This window comes from Bubalus kerabau, chromosome 3 (genome assembly GCF_029407905.1).
Source record: "Bubalus kerabau isolate K-KA32 ecotype Philippines breed swamp buffalo chromosome 3, PCC_UOA_SB_1v2, whole genome shotgun sequence".
NCBI lineage: Eukaryota > Metazoa > Chordata > Mammalia > Artiodactyla > Bovidae > Bubalus > Bubalus kerabau.
The window spans coordinates 85,229,981-85,249,298 of record NC_073626.1 but is presented as its reverse complement, the minus strand read 5'-3'; the positions used below and the strand labels follow the sequence as shown (position 1 = coordinate 85,249,298).

The following is a 19,318-nucleotide window of genomic DNA, read 5'->3' as shown; positions in this document are numbered from 1 at the left end:
GTTTGGCTTGTCCACTTATGTTTCCAAACCCACACCATCTGAGAGACAACTGTGTATACTCAGTCTCCTTTCATGCCAAAAACTTTCTTGCAACACAGTCTGTTTCCAAGGGTAATACAAATCTATTTTTCCAAGAACACTGCTTGCTGCCTAACCATTTCTAGCTACCTACAAAGTTTCAGAAGAGACGGATCAGCTCTGAGGCCCTGTAACTTCTCTGGACGGGTGTAATAAGTCACTTGGGAACATTGCAAAACATTCTTTCTTAAAGAATAGGGCATCTATCTAATTCTTTTCCTGGTAGTTATCTATCTGGTCCTTTTCTAATTAATTGCAATTAAATTGTAAAAAATTTAAGGTCTTTTTAGAACGTTTGACTTAAACTGCAACATTAACAAAAATATCTGCTCAATATTAAACTCTTCTATATCCGTTTATGTATGGTCAGGCCATTCAAGACAGCTGTTCTCTTATTCTCTGTACGCTGCTCAACCAGGCTCTGCTTCTCTCACATGAATATCCAATCCTCTTAATCATGGAACCTAATTAACTGCCTGTGTGCTTGCCCCTTGCCTTAGCTGCTGGTCTCCCTGGTAACAGCCAACCTGACATCAATTCTCCTATAAATGGAGGCTTCCTGCCCCCCCCCCACCCCCACCCCCAGGTAGCAAAAGTTGCTGGTGTTTCCTGCTCGCTGGCTGCCTCACACAGCACACAGTGGGATGCTGCTCTGGGACTTCACTTCAGACAAGTAGGATCTCCTGTCCCTTAAGCCATTGGTGGTTCTGTCATAACTACAGACTGTTTCTTCAGTCTTATAACTGGGCAAGTACAATAAAGGTCCGTTTTAGTCAAAGCTATGGTTTTTCCAGTAGTCATGTATGGATGTGAGAGTTGGACCATAAAGAAAGCTGAGCACTGAAGAATTGATGCTTTTGAACTGTGGTGTTGGAGGAGATTCTTGAGTGTCCCTTGGACTGCAAGGAGATCCAACCAGTCCATTCTAAAGGAAATCAGTCCTGAATATTCATTGGAAGGACTGATGCTGAAGCTGAAATTCCAATACTTTGGCCACCTGATGCGAAGAACTGACTTATTTGAAAAGACTTTGATGCTGGGAAAGATTGAAGGTGGGAGGAGAAGGGGACGACAGAAGATGAGATGGTTGGGTGCCATCACCAACTCAATGGACATGAGTTTGAGTAAACTCCGGGAGTTGGTGAAGGACAGGGAAGCCTGGCGTGCTGCAGTCCATGGGTCGCAAAGAGTCAGACACAACTGAGCAACTGAACTGAACAACACTTGCAGCCTAACAATTGGTGAGCCAGCCGGGTGGCTGAGAAAACTCCCGTAAATGTCAAGATGTTGGGAAATAAGGACAGGGAATGAAAGTTGCAAGGTAGCCCCCCACCCCCAGCATGTGGAGCCCTGTGGACACTGTTTACCATGAAAGGTGTCTTTTTATTCCATTATGTCGATGAAATCCTGTTAAACTCACAGTCTCTTGCCAGTTGAAAAGTAGCAGCCCCACGCTTGTGTACAGGAATGGCTGATGAATACTGACAAAATGCAGGACCTGGGTTCTCATATACCTGGCTGTTTTATAGTTGGGTGGCGGTGGTGGTTTAGTCACTAAGTCATGTCCAGCTCTTGTGACCCCATGGACTGTAGCCTGCCAGGCTCCTCTGTCCGTGGGATTTGCCAGGCAAGAATACTGGAGTTGCCATTTCCTGCTCCAGGAGATCTTCCTGACCCAGGGATCAAACTATGGTGTTCTGCATTACTGGTAGATTCTTTGTCAACTATGTTGAGCATACCCCTAACGCACCACCCCTAAGCAATTACAGGCACAGGCTTTAGGGATATTAACTCAGGGACAGGCTTGTAAATTGGAATGGCTGCTTACTTGGAAGGGTTTGTTAGGGAACTGTGACAATAGCAAAATAATTAGAGCATTCTTGGGCTTCAGGTCCCAGCTATGCAAAAGTGCAGAGTGACAATGCAGCGTGATGAAACAACAGCTAAATGTAGCCTACCATATAAGGTGGAAGCATTACAGGAGGCCTATCCTAGTTATCTAGCAACCCAAAAAACATTATTTGGGATCTAGAATAGCTATGCATGATAGACTCCCCCCCCACCCGCTACTGTAAACATTGATAAGAACCAAGGGATCCACTTTTCTTGATCATGAATTCAGGAATGGGCCAATAAAATTGGCCTACACTGGTATTTCCACCTTCCTTACAACCCCACTTCTGCCAGGCTACTTCATTACTGAGATGGAAACCCTCTCTCCCCATGTGTGGTCCCATCACGGTTCTCATGCCGTGTTAACCCACAAGCAGCTGGTCCAGGCCATCTGAGTTCGACTACTGACCACCAAAGGATGACTGCTGGTTATTTATCAGGACACTTAACTTGCTTCTGCCCTTGCCACAAGATCTAGCCCCAGAGGAACACATTGTAAAATGGCCCTGGGACTGGCAGGTGCTTGGTGGCTTCAGTTTGCTGCCTACAGATCTCCCCTGTCTCCTGCCGGGCCTCACTTAGTAAAGCAACTACTCTAGGCTCTCTACTGGAGAAAGGAACCCTTATGTTACCATGGGGTCTGTCACATCGCTTCTCCAGTATTCAGCACCAACAGTCAGCACTGTGAGTGGACAGGCGAGATGGCCCTGCAGACCAGGATGAAAACCACAGGCAGGGCTGACTTTGTCTCAGAAGGCTGTTCTGCTTGTATTTTGCTTAGTGGTCATGATCTCCCCTATATTGTGCCTGTTAAACATCTTGCATTTCATCCTTAGTCTGAGCAGAGGGAATCTGTTCATGAACATGTGGCTTCACTGCAAAACAAGTATGATTGCTGAGCTGCTAAAGCGAGATGACTGTGTCGTCCTCTTCTGGACTTCCATGAAAAATTGACTTGATAAGCATGTGACCCCCAAATTGTCCATCTCTTGGCCCCTCGATACTCGTTAGCTACAGCTTGTCGATTCTGTATGTGTGGTATATGGTTTCCATGTACCTCTACATACCTACTCCAGGGGTATCCGGGAAGATGGGTGGACACACGTGTGTAGGGATGAGTGTATAGTCAGGCTGCTCAAGATGGCTGTTCTCTTGCTTTCTGCTTAACCAGGCCCTGCTTCTCTCACATGACTATCTACTTCTCTTAATTATAGGGCCTAATTAACAGCCTGTGTGCTTGCCCCTTGGCCCAGGTGCCGGTCTCTCTGGTAACTGAGCCAACCTGACATCAGTCCCCCCTGCTAACGGTAGCCTCCTCTTCCCTGAGTAGTGAAGACTGCTGTCATGTCCCTCCCACCGTCTGTGCACAGGAGGGTGTACAACCTTGGATAAGATCCCTCTATCCGTTAAACCACTGATGTCTCTGTCGCTTACTCTGGGCTTTTTCTTTAGTCTTAAGGCTGGGCAAGTACAGGGCTTGCCACCTAGCAGTTTATAAGAATGGACTCTGGAACTAAATGGATTGCGTTCAAACCCTAGCTTTGTCACTTAGCTATGAGATTTTGCATATTACTTAACCTGTCTTTGACTCATTTTGCTCATTTGTAAAGTGAAAATAGTGATACCACTTGTCTCAGGACTGGTACAGGATTGCGAATCTGTTATATTAATGATATCGTAGTGTCTAGAAGCACGTAATGAAACATGGAATAAATTGTCTCTGATGTTGTTACATGAGAGATCTTTCTGTACTGTGCTGGCTCCAAGCTCAAGACAGAGTAGCTTACTAGTGATCTTCATTTCCTCTCCAACTGTCATTTTTTCATTTAAAGTAATATATAACAAAGAGAATAATTACAATAGCTGTCGTGAATGAATGCTTATTATGTACCATGCACAGTGCTAAGTGCTTCATATGCTTTATTTTATGAGTCATCACAATAACTATGAAGTTGATACCAATTTTCAGGTGCAGTGACAGAAGCTTAAACTACATAAGTATGCCCAACACCAGCTAACTAGGAAGTGGCAGAACTTAAAAGCAGTCCTGCCTGTCAGAATATGTGCAGAAAAAGAGAAAATGTACTCAAATATCAGTGGTTTCTGGATCATAAAGTTGGAGTGATGATTTAAAATGCCTCTGCTGCTAAGTCGCTTCAGTCGTGTCTGACTCTGTGTGACCCCATAGGTCGCAGCCCACCAGGCTTCCCCATCCCTGGGATTCTCCAGGCAAGAACACTGGAGTGGGTACTTCTATCTGTTTTATGTAGTAAGAGCATATTTCTCTGATAATATGAGACTTTGCATATTTAAATATATTTCAGATTCTGTATATATTAGCATTTCTGTTTCATAATGAATAATAGTTCCTCTTATTGCTCACTCCTGTGAACCAAAAAGGAAGTCTATCTTTGAATCAGTCTTTTTATCTTTTGCACAAAGCAGTTCTATTACCGCTTTCTAAAAATGAATATAGTGTTTTAGAATCTGAATTCCATCTACTTGTTCTTAGCACAAACATCACATACACAGATTTTATTAAAATCAAGTTAACATCCAGCATCGCCTTGAGCTTGGCATCGTAGGGTCTTCTTGCTGTTACCCCTAGTGTCTCTAAGGGAAATCCCCTGATGAATTTGCATGGGGATCAGCAACAGAAGAGAGGCCAAATGAAAGCAGAAACACAGCCTGGTGACACTCAGAGGAGTCAGGTGTGCCCTACACTCCTTCACTTCTCTCCCAGAACTCTTAACGAATGGAGAAGAGGCAAGAAAGGCAGTGTGTGGCACATCAGATTAATGGTTAGTGTCAACTAACACTTACTCTACTGCCTGTTAGGTCCTGTGTGCTTTTACCAGCATTTTCCCATTTTATCATCCAAGACCAATGTGAAATAGGTATTATTAGTTCCTCTTACAGGTAGGGGCAGTAAGGATCAGGTTCAGCAGCTTGCTCAGTCACCCAGAGGACAGGCAGCAGACTTGAAATTTGAACCCTGATCTGCCAGTGGCCTACACTAATCTTTATATAGTGCCACCAACACTTTCATCATTCCTAGTGCCCAGAGACATAAGAGGCAGTAATCTATAAGAAGCATTATATATAAGAGCAGATCCATAAATTGGAATACTGTAACATTAGTAAATAAATATGGGTCTATTTGCCTACCAGTCTGTACTTCCTTTGCTTTTTTATGTAAGAGCTTATTTCTCGATTACATGTTTCAGTTTAGATGGTTTTTGCTAAACTTGTGATTCTTGGTATGAATTACAAAGCAAAATTTCATTTATTGATGTATGATAAATCCTAGATCTGATTTATAGAAAATAAATAGTTGGAACCATAATGTTACTATAACTAGAACCAGTGTCCACAAATGTGCTAATTATTCCCTTCTCTGAGGTCTTTGAGAAGATATAACCAGTTCTGTGACCCATCTCGAAGGCTCTCATCATCAATGTTTCTGTCAATTTTATTATTCTATATATCTGTCAACAGGGAGCTTAAACAGGAGTGTGGACTTATATTGCTTTCAGAACTTTATGAGGATAAGGACATTTTAGACAATGGAATATGTTACCGAAGTGTCTTCTGAAGTTTTTTGTTTTTTCTGAGAGGCTGAGCTGTCATTTGCCTGGAATGGTTCAGGACAGTTCTGCCTGGAGGCAGGACTATGGACTCATTAACCTTCTAGCCCTGCAACTCTGTCAATCTCAATTCTCTCCGCAGTTTCAATCAGATACAGCTGCCTCTAGTTTCATTCTGGTTGGTTCAGTGTGGCTGTGTGCTCTTGCAATTTTCCATATTGCAAGGGAAAAATAAAGCATCTTCAATATATGTAGCTGTGTGTGAGGCAGTGTGCATGGTGGCTCCTTCCTTACCGAAAGGCTCAGCATGAAATACACTGATAGACAAGCACACTGGTGTATAGAGGAGCACCATATGCCAAATATAGAGGATTCTTATTTCTCTTTGCATATAGATGAATACGCAACTGTGGCACTCTCAGGAGGCCTCGGAGTCGACTTGGTCCAGAGGAATGACTGTGCTATTTTTGCACTTTCCCTTACATTATTTCTCAAGGCTTGAGGGAATTTAAATGTGACTTACTTGGCAATGACAAGTCTCTGTCCCCTCGGTACCTCCTGAATGAGATCATTTGCAAAAGTCACCTCACCATAGCTCATTCTGTTTCTTCATAGAGAAACAGTATCACTTAGATGGACTCTAGATTTCAAGAAAGAATGGTGTTTTATTTCCCCTTAAAAATGACTCCTTTACAATGTTACTATTAAATTCATAGTAGTTCTGTAATTTATTTAAAAAGTGTATATTCTCTGGAAGTGGTAAGGGTCATGTCATAGAATCTTAGCTTTACTAATGAAGGAATTGAGGTTCTGAGAAATTAAATGGCCTGGGTAAGGTCTCCTAGTAAGTTAGTAGCATTACAGGCCTAGACTTCAGCTCTCTGGTGTCCCAGTCCAGAATGCAAGCCTTCTTTCCTTCTGAGGCCCTGTTTGCTATTTAGTTGCTCAGTCGCGTCCAGCTGTATGCAACCCCATGGACTGTAGTCTGCCAAGCTCTTTCCATGGGATTCTCCAGGCAAGAATACTGGGGTGGGTTGCCATTTCCTTCTCCAGGGTCTGAGGCCCTACATACTCCTGAATGAAACTGATTTTAACAAAAGCAGTAAGATCTCTCTTCAGTAAAATGTTACTGTACTTATCATGAAGTAGAATTTTGAAACTCTCAGATGTATTCATTGGTGGTGATTTAGTTGCTAAGTTGTATCCAGCTCTTGCAACCCAACGGACAGTAGCCTGCCAGGCTCTTCTGTCCGGATTTCCCAGGCAAAAATACTAGAGTGGGTTGCCATATCCTTCTTCAGGGGAATCTTCCTGATCCAGGGGTCAAAGCTGAGTCTCCTACATTGCAGGCGAATTCTTTACCGACTGAGTTATTTCTTATACTTGAAGAATTTTTTGAAACAATGAAATTCATCCATTCCCCTGGAAAATCTTTTAAAATGGAGACAAGTAGTAATTAAGCCAAGTGTAAAATACACAGTGAATTGGAGTCTGGAAAAAGTGACCATTTGGAGTCCTTCTCTATAGAGGGAATAATCAAAGGCCCTGGAAGAGGTGGTGACTTGATTAGAGCTATAATATTTTAGAGAGTTAGGGATGAGGATTTTAAAAATCAATAAACTCATTTATAGAAATTCTTTTTGGAAACCACTTTTACAAATACTATGAAAGGTTTCTGTGCTTCCTAATGTATTTGTATATATTTCTGGCAGAATATGTTTTAGTGGAAATCAAGACAGCTTTGAGTAAATTTAACCTCAATTACCCAAATTTTCTGTCTCTTTAGAATTTGAGGGAATTCTACAATAGTTGTATCAAGATTGAAGTTAGGTGGTTGTCATTATTAAGCTCTCAATACAATTGGCTATCATTATTTTCTTACATTTGTAGAGAGGCAGATCAATATTTCTAATGAGAGAAAAGAAGAAAAATTCAAATGATCCGTTTCTCACTTAGCCAAGATTTTAAAAGCTATTTACTGAATTGCTCATTCATGCTTTAACCAATACTTATCGCTTGCAGAATATGACGGGTAATATAGGAGAATGGGGACTCTGAAGTCAGAGTACCTGGTTTATGTTCTGGTTTTCTGCCTACTAGATGTGGTCTTTTGGTAATTTGTTCCTTAGTGTCCTTGTTTGTAAAATTGGAGGTAAGAATATCTACTGTTAGATTAAAGGATTAATGTCAAAGCATTTAAAAGAGCATATGATTAGGGCAAAATGTTAACTGCTGCTGTTATTATGTGTTATGGACTATGGATGGAAGATAAACTAGGTATGATTTTTTTCCCTCATGGAGAACAAGTTAGTAATTGAAAAATAGTAAACAACTGGATAAATAACTTTAAGATACAATTGTTAAGCGCTAAGGGAAGTACAACATGAATAATATCACGTGGAAATAACATCTCTCCAAATGTTCACGTGTCATTGTCTTGTTTGCAACCAAGAGAACCACACTTCATTTTGCTGCTCCACACCCTCTATGGTGACCGAGTCTCAAAATCTTTGATATTTTTAGGATTAATCATACACTTTCAAGTGAGTAGCAAATGGAATTTCACATCAGGACCATTGTGTTGGGCAGGCATCCTCAAAATAATTTATTTTCCCACTTCTCATTGCTTTATGACCATTTAAAGTTTCAAAAGGGTGGCTCAGACAGTAAAAAATCTGCCTGCAATGCAAGAAACCTGGGTTCAATCCCTGGGTCAGGAAGATTCCCTGGAGAAGGGAATAGCTACCCACTACAGTATTGTTGCCTAGAGAATCCCATGGACAGAGGGGCCTGGGGAGCTACAGTCCATGGGGTCACAGAGTCAGGCACAACTGAGAGACTAGCGTGCACACACGCACACAATTTCAAGACAGCAATCCTAATTCCCAATGGTTCACTACATTTCTTAAGGCATAAATCTCTGCGATGCTCCAGAGACCTTTGTCCTAATAAAGACAAGTTCTTCTGAGAGAAAATGAAGAGAGCATGAGCCAAGGTTTGTTGAGGAGGAGCCCAGTTGTCTCTTCCATTCAGCAGCAGATGGCATGGACAGCCTGAGTGCCAAGGAGGAAACGCACAACCCCATCACCCAACCGTTCTCGTCTCGCTCAAAAGCTCCACATCACGACTACAGTCACATCTTCTCATTCAAGTCTCAGCCTTCTAGGAGGGAGCTGATTTGGATAATCTGCACTAATATTAACCAGATACCCCTAAGTATGCTTGGCATTTTGGCCCTACCCAGACATTTGAGGCAGATTGTAAACTCATATTTAAATGAAGGTCAGCTTGTTCCAAAGACTGCTCATAAGGGTTTAAAAAAGAAAATGGTCAGATTCAGCAAGAAATCAGGCTTTTTTTTTTTTTGATTTTTTTTTTTTCTTAAAGAATAAAACAATTCTTATCCAAGGATTCCCCAAATCAATCCTGGACACAATCAAAGTCCTAGGTTTACTAAAAATGATTTACTTGACCTTTGACACTTATATTAAATGTCTTATTTTTAGACAAGATTTTTGAGGTCCCCTGTCAAATACAGGGTCATCAAAATACTTTATTGCTCTTTTTTCTTCTTGCCACAACACGGGTATTCTTTGGGCAAATAGGAAAATTTAGACTCACCCTTTAAGTTGGAATACACAGATGACTTAAGCAGAGGCCGCCTGCTACAAGGGAAGGTGCAGCCCAGGACTGCCGCGGTTATATAGTGAAGTGTTAAAGCATTTCTGCCCTGTGGTACTTGAGTGCACTAAAAATAGGCAACCCTGAACTATTACTGCAGTTGAAGGACGAGATAAAAATAGGAAATAAAGTTGAAAAAAGTTGTATAAATAGAGTACTGGGATTAACAACTCAATGCACAGGATTTAATTCACTAATAAGATATATTAGTTTTTGTTGAATGTAGCAAACAGGATACCATTTAAATATTTAAGAGCAATCTTGGTTATGAAAGTATGTTCAGAATTTAAGGACGATTGACATTCAAGCAATGACAACTTATTTGAAATAGGGTTTTTTTCAGTTTCTCAGCTGGGAAGTCCCTTTATATCTTTTAATGGTACTCTTCTCACTTAGAAACAAAAATGCAAAAAAAAAAAAAAAAACCACCCAAATTTGGATAATAACATCAGCTAGCTAGACATAACTGATCTAGCACACGAAGCTAAAACTCACTGGCGATTTATGGTGTCATGTTACCCTTGAATTCAATTCCCATTCAGTAGGACTGGGAAGAGCCCAAGAAATTAAGCCATTCAGTTTATTTAGCATAAATTTAGCCACTTATAGAGACAGCATCAGAAATTTAAAATTCTTCACATCGCCTTAAAAGATGATATTGAAAATTCTGGCTTCAAAAATTCTGTGACGAAAAACCTATCCTGGGAAATTAACTCTTAGCCTCTTCAGTCTTCCTTTGTTTTGGCCTTCTGTGTTTCCACCAAGAAAACTAGCAACACTTAGCCCCGCTTCTTGTTCCTTCTGATGCTCCTGCTGTGATTCCAGGACCCGAAGGCCATCGCTAACTTCTGAATTTCTACTGTTGTCTACGTCCAGCAGATTAACATAAATGTGTAGGGACACCACTTTTCTGCTCAAAAACTTTAGAAGATTAGAGGATAAATTTGAAACTCTTCACCTGGATCTAGACTTGCTAAACCTGCTTTCATGTTTTAACATTAATAAAGTATAGGTTTGTTTTTATTAAACCAATTTATTTTCAGCCCTGAACTTGCCATCTAATTCATAACAAGATGGTAATACTAATAACCTACCTGTGTCCTCCTTGTCTACCCTAATCTTACCCTTTTCCTCTCTCTCAGAGCTAACCACAGTCCTAAATTTGGTGTTTGTCATGCTTCATTCTTAAAATGTTTTAGCGTATTTAAATAACCTTCAGTTTTATAAAAGCTTATCATGCTCTAGTTTGCCTTCTATGGCTTGCTTCAAACTGTTTTCCTCAACATTTGGTTACCAAGACTCGTCTGTGTTGTTGCATGTCTTTCGGTTGGTTAGTTTTCACTTTTGTATAATATTAGGTTGCAAATATATCACAATTAGCTTTGATCCCACCCTCCTTGTTTTCTGTTTTGCTATTACCAAAGTGTGCCAAGTGTATTGCCGACATTCTTGAACATGTCTCCTGGAAAGCATTCCTGCTTTGGTTTCTCTTGGGTGTGTGCCTAAGAGTGAAATTGTTGAGTTTTAGGTTGTACCAATAAGGGTCCTGGCAGGAACAAGGTCAAATTGTGTAATTGAGGAAAGTTAAATAAAGGAACTATTATGGGATGATGAAGCATGCTAGCTCTAGCAAGGGCAGGGAGCCATGGCCATCCCATCCCTGAAGAGGAAGGGAGAGGGAGGAATTACTGGAACCTGAAGAGGGCAGCTGCAGCTGTAGGGGGGATTACCCAACAGAGCTCTGGCTTTTCGTAGAACTCTACCAATCAACAGCCTGGCAGAGAGGGAGCTGATCTCACTAACAACCCTGACCTCACTCTCAACCCGTCCCTTCAGTGTTTGGCAGAGTCTCTCATTAGCTCAACCCAACTCAACCAGAATGCCAGGGAGCCCATTGACTAAAGTCTCTAAAGGTCAGCTTGCAAAAACAGAGCAAGGTTTTGCCTTTTCATATTCACAGGGTTCTTGAGGCAAGAATTCTGAAGTGGTTTACCATTCCCTTCTCCAATGGACCGCGTTTGTCAGAACTCTACACCATGATTGTCTGTCTTGGATGGCCCAGCATGGCATATAGCTTCAATGAGTTACACAAGGCTGTGATCCATGTGATCATTTTGGGGTGCTTTCTCTGATTGTAGTTTTCATTTTGGAGGCTGTGCAATTATAGTTCTTACTTCTTCTCTTTGCCCTCTGATGGATGAGGCTAAGAGGGCTGTGAATGTTTCCTGATGGGAGGGACAAGCTGTGGGGAAAAACTCTTGCTCTGGTGGGCAGGACCATGCTCAGTAAATCTTTAATCAAGTTTTCTGCTGATGGGTGGGGCTGTGCTCCCTCCCTGTTTGTCGTTTGGCCTGAGGTGGCCCAGTCCTGGAGTCTGCAGGCTCTATGGTAGGGCTAAAGGCTAACCCCAAAAGGACTTATGCCAACATGGGCCTCCTAGTACTGCTGCTGCCAGTGCCCGTATCCCTTCAGGAGGCCACTACCAACCACATCTCTGCAGGAGACCCTCAAACACTTGCAGGCAGGTCTGGTTCAGTCTCTTGTGTGGTCACTGCTCCTTTCCCATGGTTCCTGGTGCACACAAGGTTTTGTTTGTGCCTCCCAAGAGTATCTGTTTACCCCAGTCCCTGTGGATGTTCTGTAATCACATCCACTGACCTTTAAAGTTGGATTCTCTGGGTATTCCCAGTTCCTTTGCTGGATCCTCAGGTCAAGAAATCTGACGTGGGGGCCTAGAGCCTTTGCAACAGTGCAAGAAACGTCTCTGCTGTTACTGTTCTTCAGTTTGTGGGTCCCCCTCACAGTGCGTATGGGATTGGATTTTAATGTGATTGCACCTCTATCATGTGTTGCAGCTTCTCCTTTGTCCTTGGAGTCTGTGAGTTGAGTCTGTTTCTATTTTGTAGATAGATTCATTTGTGTCATATTTTTGATTCCACGTTAAGTGATATCATATGGTATTTGTCTTTCTCTTTCTGACTTAACTTCACTTAGTATGATAATCTCTAGTTATACCATGTTGCTGCAAATGACATCATTCATCTTAAGGCCGAGTGATGTTCCATTGTATGTATGTACATCTTCCTTATCCATTCATCTGCCAGTGGACACTCATGTTGTTTTAATGTTTGGGGCTATTGTGAATAGTCTGGTTATGAACATAGGGGTACGTATATCTTTTTCAATTATACTTTTGTATAATTGAAAAGTATATACACCCATGAGTGGGATTACTGGATACTATGGTAATTCTCTATTTATTTTGAAAGTATCAGGTAAGTCAAACTGACCTGTCGTATCATTTACGATATCTGTTGCTTTATGGATTTTCTGTCTAGAAAATCTGTCCATTGATGTGAGTGAAGTGTAAAAGTCTCCTATTACTATTGTATTTCTGTCAACTTCTCCCTTTAGGTCTGTTAGTTTTTATGTATTTGGGTGCTCATACATCCGGTGCCACATGTAGCTATATTTTTGATGTACTTGTGGGAAGAGATGAGCTCCATGTCCTACCCCTCTGCCATCTTCATCATACTCCCTCTTAAATTTTATTTTCCTTATTTCTGTCCTCCCTCTCACATATAATGCTATATTTAATCAAATCTTGAAGTGTATCTTTTTTAGTTAAGACTTAACAATAAAACTGTTCAATAAACTTTGCTAGTAGCTAGTTGCTTTTGCCAAGTTAATGCTTGCATCACAACATCTCCTCTGACTTGCCTAAAATTCTTCATTGGTGGAAGGGAAACAAATGACCACAAATTAAACTCTCCTTCTCAACTTGTGCATAGTGCAGCTGTTCACTATTACAGGAGTATCTCAATAATTTGTTCCCCAACTTTATATTATGAATAATTTCAAACATGTAGGAAAATTTGAATAATCATGTGTAATTATAATCCAGATAACCCCCTATTAGATTTATCAGTCATTATAATGATTATCATATGAATGATGCTGAGGTTAATGAGGACATTAGCAGAATATCTTTCTTATTTTATTTTTTATTGAATGAAAGTGTCTTTAAATTCTATAATGCTTTTAAACAGTTTTCCAAAACAGTTTTCCAAAGTTTCACACACACAATTTCATATACTCTCAGAATATCCCTTTTTTTTCCACTATATTGTGGTCTTTCCCCCCTTCTTACTCCCTCCTAGTAATGACTAGTTTGTTCTATATATCTATGTATCTGAGTCTGTTTCTTTTTTGTTATATTCACTAATTTGCTAATTGGTATTTTTATATTCCACGTGTAAGTGATATTTTACACCACTTTTATTTTTCCATTTGACATTTCACTTAGCATAATGCCCTCCAAGTCCATCCATGCATCCATGTTGCTGCAGATGGCAAAATTTTATTATTTGATTTTATGTGGCATTCCACATCTCCTTTATTCATCATCTGTTCCTGGATACAGGTTGTTTCACATGTCTTGGCAGTTGTAAATAATGCTGTGAATATAACCATGAACATTGTTATTGTTGCTGCTTCTAAGTCATGTCCAACTCTTTGCCACCCCATGGTCTGTAGCTCTCCAGACTCCTCTGTCCATGGGATTTCCCAGGCAAGAATACTGGAGTGGCTTGCCATTTCCTTCTCCAGGGGATCTTCCCAAACCAGGGGTCGAACCTGCGTCTCTTGCATTGGCAGGCAGATTCTTTACCACTGAGCCACCAGGGAATGTTGATGTGAACATTGAGGTGTGAAGGTGAGGTGTTCACCAATGTGAACATTGAGGTGCTTGTATCTTTTCAAACTAGTGTCTTTTTTTTTTTTTTTTTTTTTAGGATACATACCATGGAGTGAAATTGTTGGGTAGTATAGTAGTTCTATTTGTGGTTTTGTGAGAAACCTCCATACTGTTCTCCATAGTGGCTACACAAATTATATTACCACTAACAGTGTATGAGGATTATCCTTTTTAAACATTTAATTCTTATTTTGTATTAGAATATGGTTGATTTGTTAGTTTCAGGTGTATAGCAAATTGATTCAGTTCAGTTCACTTCAGTCGCTCAGTCGTGTCTGACTCTTTGCGACCCCATGAATCGCAGCACGCCAGGCCTCCCTGTCCATCACCAACTCCCGGAGTTCACCCAGAATCACGTCCATCGAGTCAGTGATGCCATCCAGCCATCTCATCCTCTGTCGTCCCCTTCTCCTCCTGCCCCCAATCCCTCCCAGCATCAGAGTCTTTTCCAATGAGTCAACTCTTCGCATGAGGTGGCCAAAGTACTGGAGTTTCAGCTTTAGCATCATTCCTTCCAAAGAAATCCCAGGGCTGATCTCCTTCAGAATGGACTGGTTGGATCTCCTTGCAGTCCAAGGGACTCTCAAGAGTCTTCTCCAACACCACAGTTCAAAAGCATCGATTCTTCGGCACTCAGCCTTCTTCACAGTCCAACTCTCACATCCATACATGACTACTGGAAAAATCCATGTGCAAATATCCATCTTTTTTTCAGACTTTTACCATATAGTTTATTACAAAATATTGAGTATTTCCTACATTATGCATCAGGTGCTTGTTGATTATGTTTTATATATGGTTGTGTGTGTGTGTGTGTGTGTGTGTGTGTGTATATATGTTAATCCCAGACACCTAATTTATTCCTCCTCCTCCCACCTTTCCACTTTGGTAACCATAAATTTGTTTTCAAATTCTGGGTGTCCGTTTCGAGTTTATAAATAAGTTCATTTGTGTCATTTTTTTTTTAGATTCTACATATAAGTGATATTATATGATACTTGTCTTTTCTCTGTCTCTTACTTCACTTAGTATGATAATCTCTGATCCATTCATGTTGCTACAATGGCATAATTTCATTCTTTTTACAGCTGAGTAATGCTCCATTGTATATATACCACATCTTTAACTACACCTCTGTCAATGGACAATTAACTTGTCTCTACGTCTTGACTATTATAAATAGTACTACAATGGATATTGGTGTGCATATGTCCTTTTTGAATTAAGATTTCTCTGCATATATGCCCAGTAGTAGTGATTGCTGGGTCATATGATAGTTTTATTTTCTGTAGTGGCTGCCAGTTACATTCCCTCTACCCGTGTAGGAGGTTTCCTTTTCTCCACACCTTCTCCTGCATTTACTGTTTGTAGACTTTTTGAAAATGAACATTAACTAGTGTGAGATGATAATTCATTGTAGTTTTGATTTACAGTTCTCTAATGATTAGTGATGTTGAGCATCTTTTCATGTGTTTTTTTGCCATCTGTATGTCTTCTGTGGAAAAATGCCTGTTTAGATCTTCTGCTGAATTTTGATTGGGTTTTGTTTTTTGATATTGAGATATATGAATTGTTTTTATATTTTGGAGATTAATCCCTTGTCAGTTGCTCCACTTGCAAATATTTTCCTTCATTCTGTGGTTTGTCTTTTTGTTTATGATTTCCTTTTCTTTGAATGCTTTTAAGTTTAATTAAGTACGATTTGTTTATTTTTATTACTCCAGGAGGTGGATATTGCTTCAGTTTATGTCAGAGTGTTCTGCTTATGTTTTCCTCTAATAGTTTTATATTATTAGATCTTACATTTAGGTCTTTAATCCATTTTGAGTTTATTTTTATGTATAGTGTTAGAAAATGTTCTAGTTTCTGTACTTTCTAGACTTGGATAACTGTTTCTTTCCCAGGTTAGGAGAGTTTTCAGCCATTATGTCTTCAGATATGTTCTCTATGTCCTTTCTCTCTCTTATCTTTCTGGGACTTCTAAAATGCAAATATTAGTGCACTTGATGTTTTCCCAAGGGTCTTTTAAGCTGTGCTCACTTGTTTTCATTTTCTTTTCTTTCTTCAAAGGCAGTGATTCCCACTACTCAGTTTATCAGCTCACTGATAGGTTCATCCGTATCATTTGGTCTACTGTTGATTCCTTCTAGTGTACTTTTCATTGAAATTACTGTGTCTTTTCATCTGCCTATGTGTTAGTTGTTCAGTCGTGTCTGTCTTTTTGTGATCCCATGGACTGTAGCCTGCCAGGCTCCTCTGTCCATGGATTTTTCCAGGCAAGAATACTGAAGTGGACTGCCATTTCCTTCACCAGAGGATCTTCCTGACCCAGGAACTGAACCTGAGTCTCCTGCATTGCAGGCAGATTCTCTAACATCTGAGCCACCGAGGAGGCCCATTTCATCTGCCTAGTTGTTTCTTCAGTTCAGTTCAGTCACTCCGTCGTGTCCGACTTTTTGCGACCCCATGAATCACAGCATGCCAGGCCTCCCTGTCCATCACCAACTCTCGGAGTTTACTCAAACCCATGTCCACTGAGTTGGTGATGCCATCCAACCATATCATCTTCTGTTGTCCCCTTCTCCTCCTGCCTTCAATCTTTCGCGCATCAGGGTCTTTTCAAATGAGTCAGCTCTTCACATCAGGTGGCCAAAGTATTGGAGTTTCAGCTTCAACATTAGTCCTTCCAATGAATATTCAGGACTGATTTGCTTTAGGATGACTAGTCTGATCTCCTTGCAGTCCAAGGGACTCTCAAGAGTCTTCTCCAATACCACAGTTCAAAAACATCAATTCTTCGGCGCTCAACTTTCTTTATACTCTAACTCTCACATCCATACATGACTACTGGAAAACCATAGCCTTGACTAGACAGACTTTGTTGGCAAAGTAATGTGTCTGCTTTTTAATATGCTGTCTAGGTTGGTCATAACTTTTCTTCCAAGGAGTAAGTGTCTTTTAATTTCATGGCTGCAGTCACCATCTGCAGTGATTTTGGAGCCCCCAAAAATAAAGTCTGCCACTGTTTCCACTGTTTCCCCATCTACTTGCTATGAAGTGATAGGACTGGATGCCATGATCTTTGTTTTTTGAATGTTGAGCTTTAAGCCAACTTTTTCATTCTCTTCTTTCACTTTCATCAAGAGGCTCTTTAGTTCCTCTTTGCTTTCTGCCACAAGGGTGGTGTCATCTGGATATCTGAGATTACTGATATTTCTCCTGGAAGTCTTGATTCCAGCTTGTGCTTCATCCAGCCCGGTGTTTCTCATGATGTACTCTGCATAGAAGTTAAATAAGCAGGGTGAAAATATACAACCTTGAAGTACTCCTTTTCCTATTTGGAATCAGTCTGTTGTCTCATGTCCAGTTCTAACTGTTTCTTCCTGACCTGCGTACAGATGTCTCAAGAGGCAGGTCAGGTGGTCTGGTATTCCCATCTCTTTCAGAATTTTCCACAGTTTATTGTGATCCACACAGTCAAAGGCTTTATCACAGTCAATAAAGCAGATGTAGATGATTTTCTGGAACTCCCTTGCTTTTTTGATGATCCAGTGGATGTTGCCAATTTGATCTCTGGTTCCTCTGCCTTTTCTAAGACCAGCTTGAACATCAGGAGGTTCACAGTTTGCATATTATTGAAGCCTGGCTTGGAGAATTTTGACGATTACTTTACTAGTGTGTGAAATGAGTGCAATTGTGCGGTAGTTTGAGCATTCTTTGGCATTGCCTTTCTTTGGGATTGGAATGAAAACTGACCTTTTCCAGTACCATGGCCCCTGCTGAGTTTTCCAAATTTGCTGGCATATTGAGGGCAGCAGTTTCACAGCATCATCTTTTAGGATTTGAAATAGCTCAACTGGAATTCCATCACCTCCACCAGCTTTGTTCATAGTGATGCTTCCTAAGGCCCACTTGACTTCACATTCCAGGATGCCTGGCTCTAGGTGAGTGATCACACCATCGTTATTATCTGGGTCATGAAGATCTTTTTGTACAGTTCTTCTGTGCATTCTTGCCACCTCTTCTTAATATCTTCTGCTTCTGTTAGGTCCATGCCATTCCTGTCCTTTACTGAGCCCATCTTTGCATGAAATATTCCCTTGGTATCTCTAATTTTCTTGAAGAGATCTCTAGTCTTTCCCATTCTATTGTTTCCTCTATTTCTTTGCACTGATCACTGAGGAAGGCTTTCTTATCTCTCCTTGCTATTCTTTGGAACTCTGCATTCAGATGGGTATATGTTTCCTTTTTTCCTTTGTTTTTTGCTTCTCTTCTTTTTACAGCTATTTGTAAGGCCTCTTCAGACAGCCTTTTTGCTTTTTTACATTTCTTTTTCTTGGGAATGGTCTTGCTCCCTGTGTTCTATACAGTGTCACGAACCTCAGTCCGTAGTTCATCAGGCACTCTATTTATGGATCTAGTCCCTTAAATCTATTTCTCAGTTCCACTGTATAATCATTAAGGATTTGATTTAAGTCATACCTGCATGGTCTAGTGGTTTTCCTTACTTTCTTCAATTTAAGTCTGAATTTGTCAATAAGAAGTTCATGATCTGAGCCGCAGTCAGCTCCCGGTCTTGTTTTTGCTAACTGTATAGAGCTTCTCCATCTTTGGCTGCAAAGAATATAATCAATCTGATTTTGGTGTTGACCATCTGGTGATGTCCATGTGTAGAGTCTTCTCTTGTGTTGCTGGAAGAGGGTGTTTGCTATGACCAGTAAGTTCTCTTGGCAAAATTCTATTAGCCTTTGCCCTGCTTCATTCCGTATTCCAAGGCCAAATATGCCTGTTACTCCAGGTGTTTCTTGGCTTGCTACTTTTGCATTCCAGCCCCCTATAATGAAAAGTACATCTTTTTCAGGTGTTAGTTCTAGAAGGTATTGTAGGTCTTCATAGAACCATTCAACTTCAGCTTCTTCAGCATTACTGGTCGGGGCATTGACTTGGATTACCGTGATATTGAATGGTTTGCCTTGGAAATGAAAAGAGGTCATTCTATCATTTTTGAGACTTCATCCAAGTATTGCATTTCAGACTCTTTTGTTGACTATGATGGCTACTTCATTTCTTCTAAGGGATTCTTGCCCACAGTAGTAGATATAATGGTCATCTGAGTTAAATTCATCCATTCCAGTCCATTTTAGTTCACTGATTCCTAAAATGTCAATGTTCACTCTTGCCATCTCCTGTTTGACCACTCCCTATTTGGCTTAATTCATGGACCTAACCAGAGAAAGCAGTGGCAACACACTCCAGTACTCTTGCCTGGAAAATCCCCTGGACAGAGAGGCCTGGAAGGCTGCAGTCCATGGGGTCGCTAGGA

At 40.7% G+C, this 19,318-nt stretch overlaps 1 long non-coding RNA gene across 5 annotated transcripts in view; it reads left to right on the top strand.

Moving 5' to 3' along the window:
• Positions 1-507: 507 nt before the first annotated feature.
• Positions 508-19,318, top strand: part of LOC129646364 (uncharacterized) — a 51,377-nt gene continuing 32,566 nt past the window's right edge. The window contains exon 1 of one of the 5 annotated variants that reach the window (XR_008711886.1): positions 508-1,319. This is a non-coding gene — a long non-coding RNA (uncharacterized LOC129646364). The remainder of the gene's footprint in view (positions 1,320-19,318) is intronic. The other 4 variants (XR_008711884.1, XR_008711883.1, XR_008711887.1 and 1 more) reach the window with 4 other exon arrangements.